General features: G+C 40.3%; 1 long non-coding RNA gene across 1 annotated transcript in view; it reads right to left on the bottom strand.

The window, feature by feature from the left end:
• The window catches only part of LOC122788793, a 260,979-nt gene that overhangs the window by 35,672 nt on the left and 211,931 nt on the right, over positions 1–13,376 (bottom strand). The gene's annotated exons all lie outside the window — the stretch shown is intronic.

Genomic DNA, 13,376 nt, shown 5'->3' with positions numbered 1-13,376 from the left:
TGGTGTGCCAGTGCTTGGTGAAACTGAGAAAGTCATAGGAAGTGCTCTGAGCTAACTAATCTGTAATATATAACATTAAGTATCCTGTTTTTTGCTTATTTCTGAGTTACTTATAGCACTTTTATTTTACTCACTGCATGTGAGTTATTAAGTAGGATTTTCTACAATTGTTAAGCATCAGGTTGGGTTTGTTTGTTCTGATTTTTGTTTCCCACCCCCCCTTCCTCTTGGTATCCTGTTTTTATACTTGGTGGCTTTGCGGTTTACCGCCCCTACTGTAAATTTGATCTGGGACACTCCTCCCAGTCTAGTGTCATTACCTCATTCTACCTATTCCAGGGAGAACATTTGGAAGGCCAACACAGTTAGCTTCTGCTCCTCCTTTCCGCTTTCCACTTACAAAAAAAAAAAAAAAAAAATTTTCTAAACTTGTTTCCTGCCTTTCCTATAAGTTGTCTAGTCCAGATACCGATTTGCCAGGACTGTTTGTAAGCTTCTGAGCCCCCCAAGCCTTTCTGTGTTGGAGGGAAGCCTTCTAGCTTAATTTTGTTTCTTAGAACTAGCCAGTTTTCTAGTTTCAGTACTCAAATCTGTTTCTTTGAGCTCAGCACTTGTTCAGAACTCATTGTAAGCACTAAATAAGCTACAAATTACTACAGCACTCAACTTTCCTCACTTGTCTAGAGGAAAACAGTTTTTAGTACTTAATAAATAAGCACCTATCCAGGCATGTCTAAGGGTCAGCTCCCGGTGTTTTCTCCTGTCTACCTGATGAATCTGGGCATCTTGGAGCAATGCAGCAATTGCCTCATGTACACAGACAACCCTCTCCTTCTACCACCAAACACTACAACCTGTGAGAGATGCACTTATATAACCAAACTGGAAGCAAAGCTCTCTTCACCCAAGACTGGACTAGACAGTCAAGAGGAGAAGATAAACACTTGCACCACACCACCCTCATCACATAGTCCCCCAAAACCTACACCACCAAAACACACACATAGAAACACAAAACACACACCTACATTCACAGAGGCTCTCAAAAAAAATCTACCCAAGCAACAGGGGCCTCCAAAGCAGAAACACAAGCAACCTCCACCCCCCAACACAACCCAAATGACACATAGCCCACAAACTCAGTGTGCCACTAAACCACAGCCCATAAGGCATAACAATGTACTCAACACTCTAGTCATAGGTGACTCTATAGTCAGGCACACTGATGTTCCATTCACCAGGCTAAACAAGGAGAAAGTTACTGTCAGCTGCCTGTCAGGTGCCAGGATCCGCCACATAATGCATGCACTCAGGTCACTCCACAGCAATCCATTTCCATGTTGGTGTGAATGACCTGAGACGTACCTCCCTGGACTACATGAAAAGAGACATGGAGGAGCTTTCTGATCTGTATCCCAGGCAGGTATGACCCTAGCCCTGAGTAGCATCCTGCCATCATCCAGAATTATACCACATTACAAGGACAAAATGATTGACTTCACCAATTGCCTAAGCTGCAGGTGTCATTCTAAGGGGATCCAGTATCTCTCTTCCTGGGATGACATGATCGACAAACCATGGTGATTTGCCATAGATGGCCTGCACTTGTCACCCTTGGGATTTCAGATACTGGCTAAGGCTCTTGCCAACCCTATAGTGCCTTTTTTAGGCAAGATTCAAATGACAAATTCACCACCATAACAGGTACAAGCAAGCAAAATCTGAGGGTAATGCTACTTAATGCTAGAAGTCTAAACCTCAATATGCACTCACTCAAGGCACTCCGGAGAACATCGACATCTGTGCAGTGACAGAGACCTGGTTCAAGGCTCCAGAGAGCACCCCTGCATTACCAGGCTATAATTCATACCACACCTTTCGGCCACCTAACCTGGACCGAAGCACTAAAGGCAGAGGCATGTCCATATTCATTAAGGATATCCACACCTCAAGGCTAGTTGCTCAGCATAATGCATCTGAGATTATCCAAGTGAAACTAACTGTGGGCAAGACCGCAATGAAAATTGTAGCTTGCTGCAGATCCCCCACCATGCCCCAGGATTTCCACTCCTCATTTCTTGATACACTGGAAAATATTAGGGTACAACCTAACACCCTTATAATGGATGATTTCAACTACCCCACCATTAACTGGGAAAACTACTCATGTACCAACTCTTGTTCTCAACATTTTCTGGAATTCATGAATTGCAGTGCCTTGTATCAACTTCTCCACACCCCCACCAGGGGCAGCAATATCCTAGACCTGGTCATTACCAACATGGACAACTGGTGTTCCACACGAGAGGTCAATTCCTCATTGGTGAGATCCGAACACAAGCAAATCACCCTAGACATCCACATCCCACTCCCACCCCCCATTAGGGAAACCACCGTAAAAAATGTCTCCAAAGCCAACTTCATGCTTCTTAAGACAGAAGTGGCAAACTTCATGACACCCATGCTGATGAACAATAGAGATACGACTGCTGAATCCTATACAATTGCACTTTATAAGCATTTACATGAGTGCATGGATTGTGCAATCCCTAACAGAACCAAGATGCTATCCTCCAAAAAAAGGAAGCCAATCTGGTGGTCCCCTGTTATAAACAAACTCTACAACAGAAGAAAGAAACTGTTGCAAAAAAGAGTAAAATCCCATGATTGGAGGAACTCCATGGTCAGCCTCAGTAAGAAGCTGAGATCCCTCATAAAATCCTCCAAAGCTAGTTACGAAAACAAAATCGCCACTGATTCTAAAGACAACCACAGAGCATTCTATAGCTATGTCAAGAATATCAATGGCAACACTCAGATCTGCTCTGAGTTACAGCACAATGGCACTAAATATACAGAACCAAATGATATTGCCAACATCCTGGCAGATATGTTCAGTGCTAACTTTACCCCTCTCTCATCCCCTAAAGGGCACATCTCTATACCGGAAGAATGCAAAGCACCTGTAATCATGGCTGCACAGGTAAAAAACACACTCTCCAAAGCCAAGAACACAGTATCCATGGGACCTGACAACATCCCAGGCTGCATTCTACATGAACTACAGAACGAACTGGCACCCCACTTAAGTACCATGATCAATCATAGCCTCACCTCAGGCTTTGTGCCCCCTGAATGGCACACAGCAATGGTTATCCCACTCCACAAAGGGGGAGCCACCACGGACCACGGGAAATTCCACCTTATTAGCCTGACGAGCCTGGTCTACAAGGCTATGGAGCATATCATCATGGAACTTATAAACAATGATATTGATAATCTCCAAACTCTGGACCCCACCCAGTTCGGGTTTGTAAAAGGCAGATCATGTCTGCTAAACCTGATAGACTTCTTTGAAGTGGTCACCAAAGCCGTAGATGAGGGTAAGGTGGTTCACACAGCCTATCTAGATCTTGCCAAGGCTTTCAACACCATCCTCCACTCTGGAATTATAGACAAACTCACTAAACTAGGTATAAATCCCTATGTCACAAGATGGATTGCCAATTGGCTCACTGACAGAACCCACACTGTGAAAGTAGCAGACTCTAAATCCAACTTCAGACCAGTGACAAGTGGAGTACCACAGGGTTCAGTCCTAGGTCCTCTCCTGTTTGGTATCTACTTCTCTGAAGTACAGGCTAACACAGAAGGTCTTTGGCTAACAATGTTCGCAGATGAGCTATAATCAAAACTCCTAACGATGTGGACATCCTACAAAAGGGCCTCACTGAGACAGATGCCTGGTGTCAAAGCCATGGCCTCAAGCTCAATGCCAAAAAGTGCATTGTCATCCCTTTTGGTAAATCTCTGTACCCATGAATTACCACATAGGTGGTAGTCTACTTAACACCGAAAGTTTGATAAGAGACCTTGGGACACAGGTGGACAGTAGTCTCTCCTTTGATAATCACATCACCAAAGTAGTCAGGAAATCCTTCTATGTGGCACACCTCATCACAAAAGGTTTCTCATCCAGGAAAAAAAGAGGTCATTGTTCCCCTCTACTCATCGCTCATTAGACCCATTATAGAGTAAAATGCCCCTTTTGGTATGTACCTCACAAGACATCTACAACAACTGGAAAGGCCACAGAAATACCTCATAAAGAGGATTACCAGCCTCGAACAGATGCCCTACGCAGACCGTCTCAAAAAACTCCAGCTTTACTCTGTTGCACATCGCCTACTCAGAGGCAATCTCTGCCTAACATGCAAAGCTATGTCAAACTCAGAGCTGTTGGACATGCTCCACATAAAGAAATCCCAATCCCTCCAAGCTACACACATTAGGGACCTAAACCCTGTCACCACAATAAACAGATCATACTGGAGGGATAGAGTGCTGTCCCAGAGACTTCCCATACTCTGGAACAAACTATCTATCTATATCAAACAAAGCTCCTCATTACCACTCTTCAAGAAAAATCTTGATGATTGGATGGGAGATAGCAAATTCACCACAGGGATCACTATTGTGGCTCTGCTTGACAGGGGCACAGGAAAATAATTTTCTTGAGTGGCAAAAGCCAGGGTACCGTTTGGCTAGGCTTATATAGGCCCTAGGGCCAATAGCTTAGTACCTAACTATGAACCTATGAACAGTCAGTGCACTAGATTTGCTGGCAAAGAGTGAAGCCTTTTGTACTGTTCTGATTAATGTGAGACCTGCAGAGCTCAAGGTTGATATAGGTTCAAAGTGCAATGTTATGTCAGCAGAAATGTTTGCCAAAGTAAGAGCTGGTGAGAAACATGATTTGGCAAAGTGTGCAAAGCTTGTTACTTATGGTGGTGAAGAAATCCAGACCGAAGGCTCAGTAGTGCTTTCATGTTATTCTACTGTGAACAGTTATGACTTGCAATTTTATGTGGTTAAGAGACATGTGCAGTCATTGTTAGGCCTCAAAGACAGTTTTAAAATGGGACTGCTTTCATTTAATAAAGAAGTTCACCATGTAAACGTGTGACAATGAAAATTTCTCACAAACTAGTTTTTCTGGCTATGCTGATATTTTTGCAGTCAATTGGGCACACTCCCAGTTGTATACTCCATAAAGTTAGACCACAAAGTAAGCCCAGTCATTAGACCAGCACGGAAAGTTCCAGTAGCTATGCAAGGCAGAGTCAAAGCTGAGCTAGACAGAGTGGTGCACATAGGAGTAATTTGTCCAGTAGAAGAACAAACAGAGTGGGTATCTTCCATGGTGGTAGCTCACAAGAAAAGCTCAGATGATATTACAATATGTATTGATCCAAGAGATTTGAACAAAGCACTAAAACAACCTCATCATCCAATGCGTAGAATTGAAGAAGTTGCTGCTCTTATGCCAAATGTCACTGTTTTTTCTGTCTTAGGTGCAAAACGTTAATTTTGGCAAATTTTACTTGACCAAAATCTTCATTACTTATCACTTTCAGTGATCCATTTGGAAGGTACAGATTTTTGAGAATGCCATTTGGGATAGATTCTGCCAGTGAAGTCTTTCAATGTGTGAAGAAACAAATGTTTTCCGGCTATCCATGAACTATTATAGTGGATGATATTCTTGGAGGCAATGATAAACTCGAACATGATAGAAACCTCAGTAAAGTTCTAGAATGTTCTCATGAAGTGAATCTTAAGTTCAATCCTCAGAAATGTAAATTCAGGCTGAAAGAAGTTACTTTTGTGGGACATTGTTCATGTTGGAAGTAGTCCTGAATACCCACAATCTAATGGCCTGGATGAACGTGCAGTTCAAAGTGTGAAACAGCTGGTGGAAAAATCCAAAAGAGATAATACTGATGTTTTTCTAAATCTGCTTAATCTCAGAAACATTTCTCATGACAAATCTATTAGGTTCAACTGCTCAAAGACTTATGTCGAGACAAACTATAACCACACTACCAATCAGTAAGAATATGTTGACTTTGAGTGCTAAGAACAACAAAGCAATAAAAGCTTAACTCCTAAAGAAGCATTTGTCTGAAAAGTCTTATTATGACAAAACCAGCAAGCCTCTGAATCTGTTAAAAGAAGGAGAGATAGCGAAGATGCAAACAGCGAAAGGATTTGACCGAATAGGACTTATGAAACATTTGTATGAGGAACTGAGATTGTACATCAGGGATGGAATTCAGGCGGAATCAGATACATTTATCATGGTGTTCAAGCCAGTGTTACAGCCAAAATGTAATTCTTCTTCTTCTTTTGGCTTATCCCAGTTAGGGGTCACCACAGCAGATCACCTGTCCGCTCATAATTGGCAGTGGAGTTTTACGGTGTTGAGTTGCCAGCCCGGCGCCTAACCTTCCACAGAAGGCACACACATGCATGCACTCACCTAGGGCCAATTTGGAGTGTCCAATCCACCTACAGCATGTCTTTGGGATGTGGAAGGAAACCGGAGCACCCAGAGGAAACCCAATATAGCCAAAATGTAATGCAGACTCTAATTCTTAGAGTGATTTGTCCAATGGTCCTGTACCAGAGAACATTTCATTGCTTGTTCCTGTAAGTATCAGTGAAAATCCTCAAGAACATTCCCTAGTGAATGTCCCTGTTGCTAAACCCAGTTCTAATTATTACATTATGAGGTCAGGTTATATCCCAAGAGCTAATCCCAAATACATTTATTTATTTAACATTTATTTACCGGGAAAGTCTGACTTGGAAAGAAGCCAATTTTCAGTGGAGGCCCAGGGAGAACACTCCAGACGCATGTCTTTGCAATGTGGGAGGAAACCAGAGTTTCACGGAGAAAACTTACACGAATGCAGAGAGGACATGCAGACTTTGTACAGAAGGCACAAGACACTCCAGCTGAGAATCGAACCAGAGAACCTCTTGCTGTGAGGCAACAACACTACCACTGCACTACTGTGCCGTCCAACCTGCTACGGCAACCTGGACATGATTGCTATTGTTTGTATATATCTGTATAAGTTGCATGCTCATCTAATTGTCATTTCATTTGCATGACAAAATATACAAAGAGGGAGGATGTAGATCAGAGTGTGTGTTGTACCTTTAAGAGCCATTCCAGTCTGTCAGCACGTGCATATAAGTATTGAGCATTTGCAAGCAAGAGTGCCATTTTGAGTGAGCAGCCAAAGTGAAAGCATGTATGTGTGTAGCAGTCAGGCAGTTAGCTTGTTTAGGTTTTATGTTTCAGTTATCCATCCTGATGTGTTTGTGTGTAATAAACAACTTAAACAAACACCCAAGCCTCATCATCTTATTTGAATACACAAGACGAGTGACAGTGTCAATAACAAAAACAGAAGGAATGTCCTTCATTTCTAGAAATATGCTTCCATAATGCATTTTTATCATCCTGCTTCCTAACATCTCCCAGATTTTCTGAAATCCTATCCTTGAATGCCCTTTCTGTTTTGCCAGTGTAAAAGGAGGGGCGCTGCAAGCAAAGGGCAATATATACTATCTTTCCTGCTCTACAATTACATCTCATAGGACACCTAATCCTATTATACCCTTTTACTATTACAAACTCACCCAACCAAATGTACAGACACTATGTACATCAGCCACATTTAAACATCTTACAGCATCTATTACTTCTAGCATATGAGCATCTGTCTCCTTCCAAGTATTTTTTTTATGTTCCTGTCCCTCCTAAATGTCATGATGGGTCATTGTCCCAGTTTTTTCAGTTTTAAAACCCGCATTACAAGAATTTTCCAATTGTTGACTAACATTTCATGAATCATTCTAGCTTCAAAATTATAAGGGAGGATGCATACCTTCATAGGATCATAGGATCATATGAGGTTACTAGGCTAATGGCCCTGGGGCCAATACAAGCCTAGCCAAGAGTTTATCCCCAAAAAGAAACCTCAGGCAGCACCTGTTGCTCCTGTCAATGAGGGACACAGGTGGAACCCTGGGACAAATGTTGTGGTTTCCCATCCACTCATCAAGGTTGTGCTTAAGAGGGTCAGTGAGGTACTCTGCTTGACGTGTATGAGAAATCTACTCCAAAGATGGGGTGCCTCTGTGAGACAAACCTGTCTCTCCAGCAGGTTTTATTGGTGTTGCATATTAGATTTGGGCCTTTAGAGCCAGTAGTGCATGAGGAGTAAGACTTATGGATATGGAGCATCTCTAGTAGGACAGGGCCTGAGATTGCCTTGTAGACAAGACACAGATCACCTGAGAGCAATCTGTATGATATTGAGTACAGCGATAGTGATTTGAGCTTGTCTGCATAGGACAGGTGTTGGAGGCCATGGATTCTCTTTGTGAGGTATTTCTATGGCTTTTCCAGTTGGTGCAGATGTTTGGAGAGGTACATACTAAACGGGGCATTATACTTAATTATTGGTCTAATGAGGGAGGAGTATAAAAAAGTAATAACCTCCTTTTTTCTGGATGCAATCCCTTTACTTATGAGACGACCCATGTAAAAGTCTTTTCTGACCTCTGCTGCTACATGATGGTCGAATGTGAGGTTGTTATCAACCTGAGTACCTAGGTCTTTCATCTTAGGTTATGTGCTTAGGGTGTTGTCTTTGATGTGGTAATCAGTAGGGGCCATGTTTTTGCCGAATGGTATGATGATACTTTTTTTACATTTAGCTTGAGGCCACGAGTTTAGCACCACTCATTAGTTGCTGTGAGACCTTCTTGCAGCAATTTAACATCATTTGGGGAGTCAATGACAGCACCCAAATTACAGTCCTCTGCAAACTTGGTCAGCCACAGACCTTTTCTCTATGACCTTCTGAAATATCTTGTTGAAAAATTCTGAGGGGCACCCTCTGTTTAGAAGCATACCCCTTAATATTTCCCCTTCTTTGTAGGGTGTTGATGCCTCAGAAACCATTCTCACTAACCACACCAACTGCCCTTTTACAAGGGCTTTTTTGATGGAGAGGGTGCCCTCTGTGATGATAAGAAGTACTGCCAGCCATGTCAGGAGAAATAGGGCAGTGGATTTGTAACATATGCCAGCACAGCTAGTTAGAATTTTGTAAAGAATTATATGTCATTTGTGTATCAAACTGATTTGTACAAATGCTTGTGTTTAAAAAATGTATTGGTAAAGTTGCTTGTGTTAAAATGTATCAACATTGTGCCCTGCTGGAAAGAAAAGAAATGTACATGCATTATTGCAACTGATTTAAGTGTATTTGTTTCAACAGAGGATACGGGCAGAGCAGAGGTTAATCACAATCCAGCTGCAGCAAACTTTAAAATATATCTGAAATTAAATTACTTCATGTGTTAAGCCACAAAGATGATATCCAACAGTCTGAATGGAGCCAGAGACGCAATATCTGTGTTAGAGAATAGGTTGCACCTCCTGTAGGAAGAGTGAAATGGTTTTATGGTTTTTATGAATTCCAGGAGATCTGAGCAATGCTTCATCTGTATGTATGGTAACACATAAGTGCTAAAATCCTGTCAGCTTCTAGTGTTGGTGATAGCATGGGAAACAGAGTCAGATGACCAGATGTGTGTGATGTCATTCTGTAAGCCACCCACATTATCTTGCCTTGTGGTAGTAAGTAACTTAACTAGGGAACAGTAATTCTTTTAGTCAATCAGGAATAGAGAGACTAGCTAAATACTGTTTTCTATAACTGTGTGAAACTTTCCATTGGTGTTATTTTTAATATTCCCTGTGACTGAAACTCTGGTGTTTACTGTAAATAGATATTTAGTATTTTCTGGTTCTTTTATTATTTATTATTACATATATTTAAACATTTTACTGTGGATGCTCCTTTTTTAGAGAATATTTAAGCTTTGAGTGTATTTGCACATATTTATTTGGTGATAACTGTGGCCACTCCTGAAAGCCTTGCTATTTGATCAACATTACCATTTGTATTAATATTAACTTTACTCCATATAATTAGATAGTCTTTTAAGAGCCTTATAGTAACTGACTGTTGGCAGTGATAACTACTTTATAGTCTGGGCAGAAGGAGGCACAGCAGGTAATCTGTGTCAGCTTTTTCCAGGTGTGTGTGTGTGTGTGTGTGTGTGTGTGTGTGTGTGTGTGTGTGTGTGTGTGTGTGTGTGTGAAAATTAAATCTCAAAAAGTGTGTGTGTGTCAGCTACTTGGGGCAGGGACACAAAGCAATGGTTTTACAGAGAGGATACTGGAGAACTTGGCTTGGACACTCGGCTGAGGACCTAACCCTACAGCTATACCAGTGGGGAGTTTTAGTGAGAACCTGGAGGGAGACAGATAGAGAAATCCTGACCCCAGATGGAGTGTGTTTCCTGTGTGCTCTTAAGGGAAATTGTGCTTGATGCAGAGACGTCTGCATCTGGAAATACTGAGTGTATCCATCCACATTCCAAGTGAATGTCCCTTTCCAGTGTCAGTGTTGAGGATTCAGTCTCCTTGATTACTGGCCCAGAGTGGGGGCGTCATACCCCCTATCAAAATGGAGCAAAATAATTAGAATTTGTAGGTTTCCTATACAGGCTAGATGTGAAGCATCTGTTATCATGATCAATTTTTAACTGCACATCTAAGTAATTGATAACATCACAAGATTTCATTATTGTGAACATCAGGAAATGGGTGGTATTATTAATATAGGCAAAGAACTAATCTAGTCTACCCTCACATTCTCACCCAAAATGATATCATCAAGGAACCACCCATAAAGGCTCCAACACTCAACAAATGAATTGATGAAAATATAGTTATGTTCCTAATATGACAGGACATGTTTGCAAAAATGGGAGCATAAATGGCCCCCATTGCAACATCTTTTGTTTGGAGTGGCAAATAAAGACTAATGCCACTGGCATTTATGGTCTTAATGACTCAATCTCTCTCTCTTTCTTGCTTCCTGAGGCTGAAAGCATTAACATCATAAAGAATGGATGTTTACACTATTTGGGTAGGCTAATGGAGTGCTACACCATTTTGTATGTAAGGGATACTAGACTGACAAGTGCTGTATAGCATATATTTATTAAATGCCTTTCTATGAAAAAAAAATTGATACTTCATCAGTTTTACATCTGTCTTAGGTGGGGATTTGATTTTTTTTGGTATTTAATGTTGAGGACATCTATTTTAATGGATTTTCCTCAGTATTAAGTGTATTGTTGCTTTAGAACTTTAAATGTACAACAACCCGATGGTTACTTTATTACTTTCAGGAGCATTTTTGTTTTTAAATCATGGATTTTTGTTATAATGTTTTTGCAGTAAAAGGTTTTGTCCTGCATTCATGATCTGTACAAGTTTTAACATTTTAACTTATTACCATCGCAGTAAAGAGATCAATTTTGGATTTGTTCATCCTCTGCTTGTTTCTGATTTATGTTTGATTACTAGTTTTGTCATTTTGGTCTATAATTTAGTTAATTTATATATCAACTGGATAAATGAACTAATTAATTCTTTTGGGACTCTTTTTAGCCAGGACACATGCCAATATGGTATTGGTAAATGTAATACATATGTATGTTTTAAAAGAAGCCAGTGAAGCAGCATGAAAGACTTCAGACAGACAGACAGATGGTGACCAACAATCAAACCAGGATCCTGGAGCTCTGATATTATCATTAAGTCATCAAGTTGCTAAACAAACTTGTTTTAGACACACACACACACACACACACACACACACACACACACACACACACACACACACACACAAACACACACACACACACACACGGAAAGAGAGAGAAAGAGACATCTTGCCACCAAACCATCTTCTATGCTGCTCAACTGCATATATAGAAATATTGTATTTATGTATGTTTTATCAAGCTATATCATATATATATATATATATATATATATATATATATATATATATATATATATATATATATATGTGTGTGTGTGTGTGTGTGTGTGCGTGTGTGTGTACGTGCACGCACATGTGTGTGCCTATGTTGTAACTACAGTACTGAAATTTAATGCACTTTGGTGAGCTTATGTTTTGAACAGGTAAAGGGTCTGCATGTTATCTCCATAACCCATGCATTGTATTTTATTTATATATATATATATATATATATATATATATATATATATATATATATATATGTGTGTGTTGGAAAAGCCACAATTTCCCTTTGCAAGGATCAAACCCATCCCATCAGTGTCGACACTGATCTGTATATTAACAGTATACACCACAGAAATACACCTAATACATGCATGAGTAATGTCGCTCTTCCATTCTGGAAACAGTAGATGAATCTTTGTGGGTTCTTTTCAGACAGCTTTATTATGTACAAAGACAATATTATTTAAGGTTACTGGCTTTAACTTATATACTTTACTTTACTTTATTAACTTATACGGATATATTAGAAAGGCTCACGCAGACTCTGTTACACTTTGCTGTGAAGGAAAGGTTAGTTTGCTTTTTATTTGTTGTATTTTGTATTAGTTTATTGCCTTTTTATATTTTGAATACTGTGATTTGTTTTCTTTACCTTGTGTTTCACTTGTATTCTGCTTTTAACTGCATATTAAAACTTCAAAAGAGACCACAGCTCTGTCTCTTGTGAGTTAGGCAGAATTTTTTCCCACCCGTCCACCCTGTTACTATTCTGTTCTTAAATATCACTGTCTTTCTAGTTGTCTGCCTCTTATGTTAATTTGACCATATATCTCATTTCCTCTCTGCTTTCACTGGCTTGCGTGAGTAAGCCGAATATTATCATTTTGTGAAATCACTCCCCTTCAACTATTTAAATTTATTGGACATCTTACTGTATTCCAGAGTACCAGAATACAAAAGTGATCAACCCCTTTCAATCTATCTTGCTGTTTTAAAAATAGTGACTCTCCACTAAAACTTAACTTTTTAGACAGGTAAAACTTAAGTTACCTACTTTCACATCTAACTTCTCTAGTGCAAACTGCAGTGTTTAGAATAAACCATTTTTGTCATCTTACCTTTAAGCATCCCTGTGACGAGCACTTGCTCTAATACCTGATGGAAAACACTTAAACTGATACAAGCACTCAACTGTCCTTATTAATAAGGAGAAATTATTTATAATTTATTAAGGAGAAATTAATCATAGGCACTAAACAGCCTATAACTGCAAAGTACCTTGCTAAGGGAAGGGAAAATAGCTCCTGTACTTTTCAAAAAAAGCACCAAACCAGGCATGTACAAGGGTCAGCTTCCGGTGATTTCTCCTGTACACCTGGTGAATCTGGGCATACTGGGGCAATGCAGCAATTGCCTTATGTACCCAGACAACCCTCTCCTCCCACCCCCCACTCTACAACCTGTGAGAGATGCACTTACATAGCCAAACTGGAAGCAAAGCTCTCTCCACCCAAGATTATGCTAGACAGTAAAGAGGAGAAGGTTAGGGGGAGAAGGTTAACACACATACTACACATTAAGCAACACATAGCCCTTCTAAAC

The sequence above is a fragment of the Protopterus annectens genome, chromosome 14.part0 (genome assembly GCF_019279795.1).
Source record: "Protopterus annectens isolate FY-2018-M chromosome 14.part0, PAN1.0, whole genome shotgun sequence".
Taxonomy (NCBI): Eukaryota; Metazoa; Chordata; order Ceratodontiformes; family Protopteridae; genus Protopterus; species Protopterus annectens.
The sequence above is the reverse complement of the archived record's forward strand: the minus strand, read 5'-3'. Positions and strand labels throughout refer to the sequence as shown.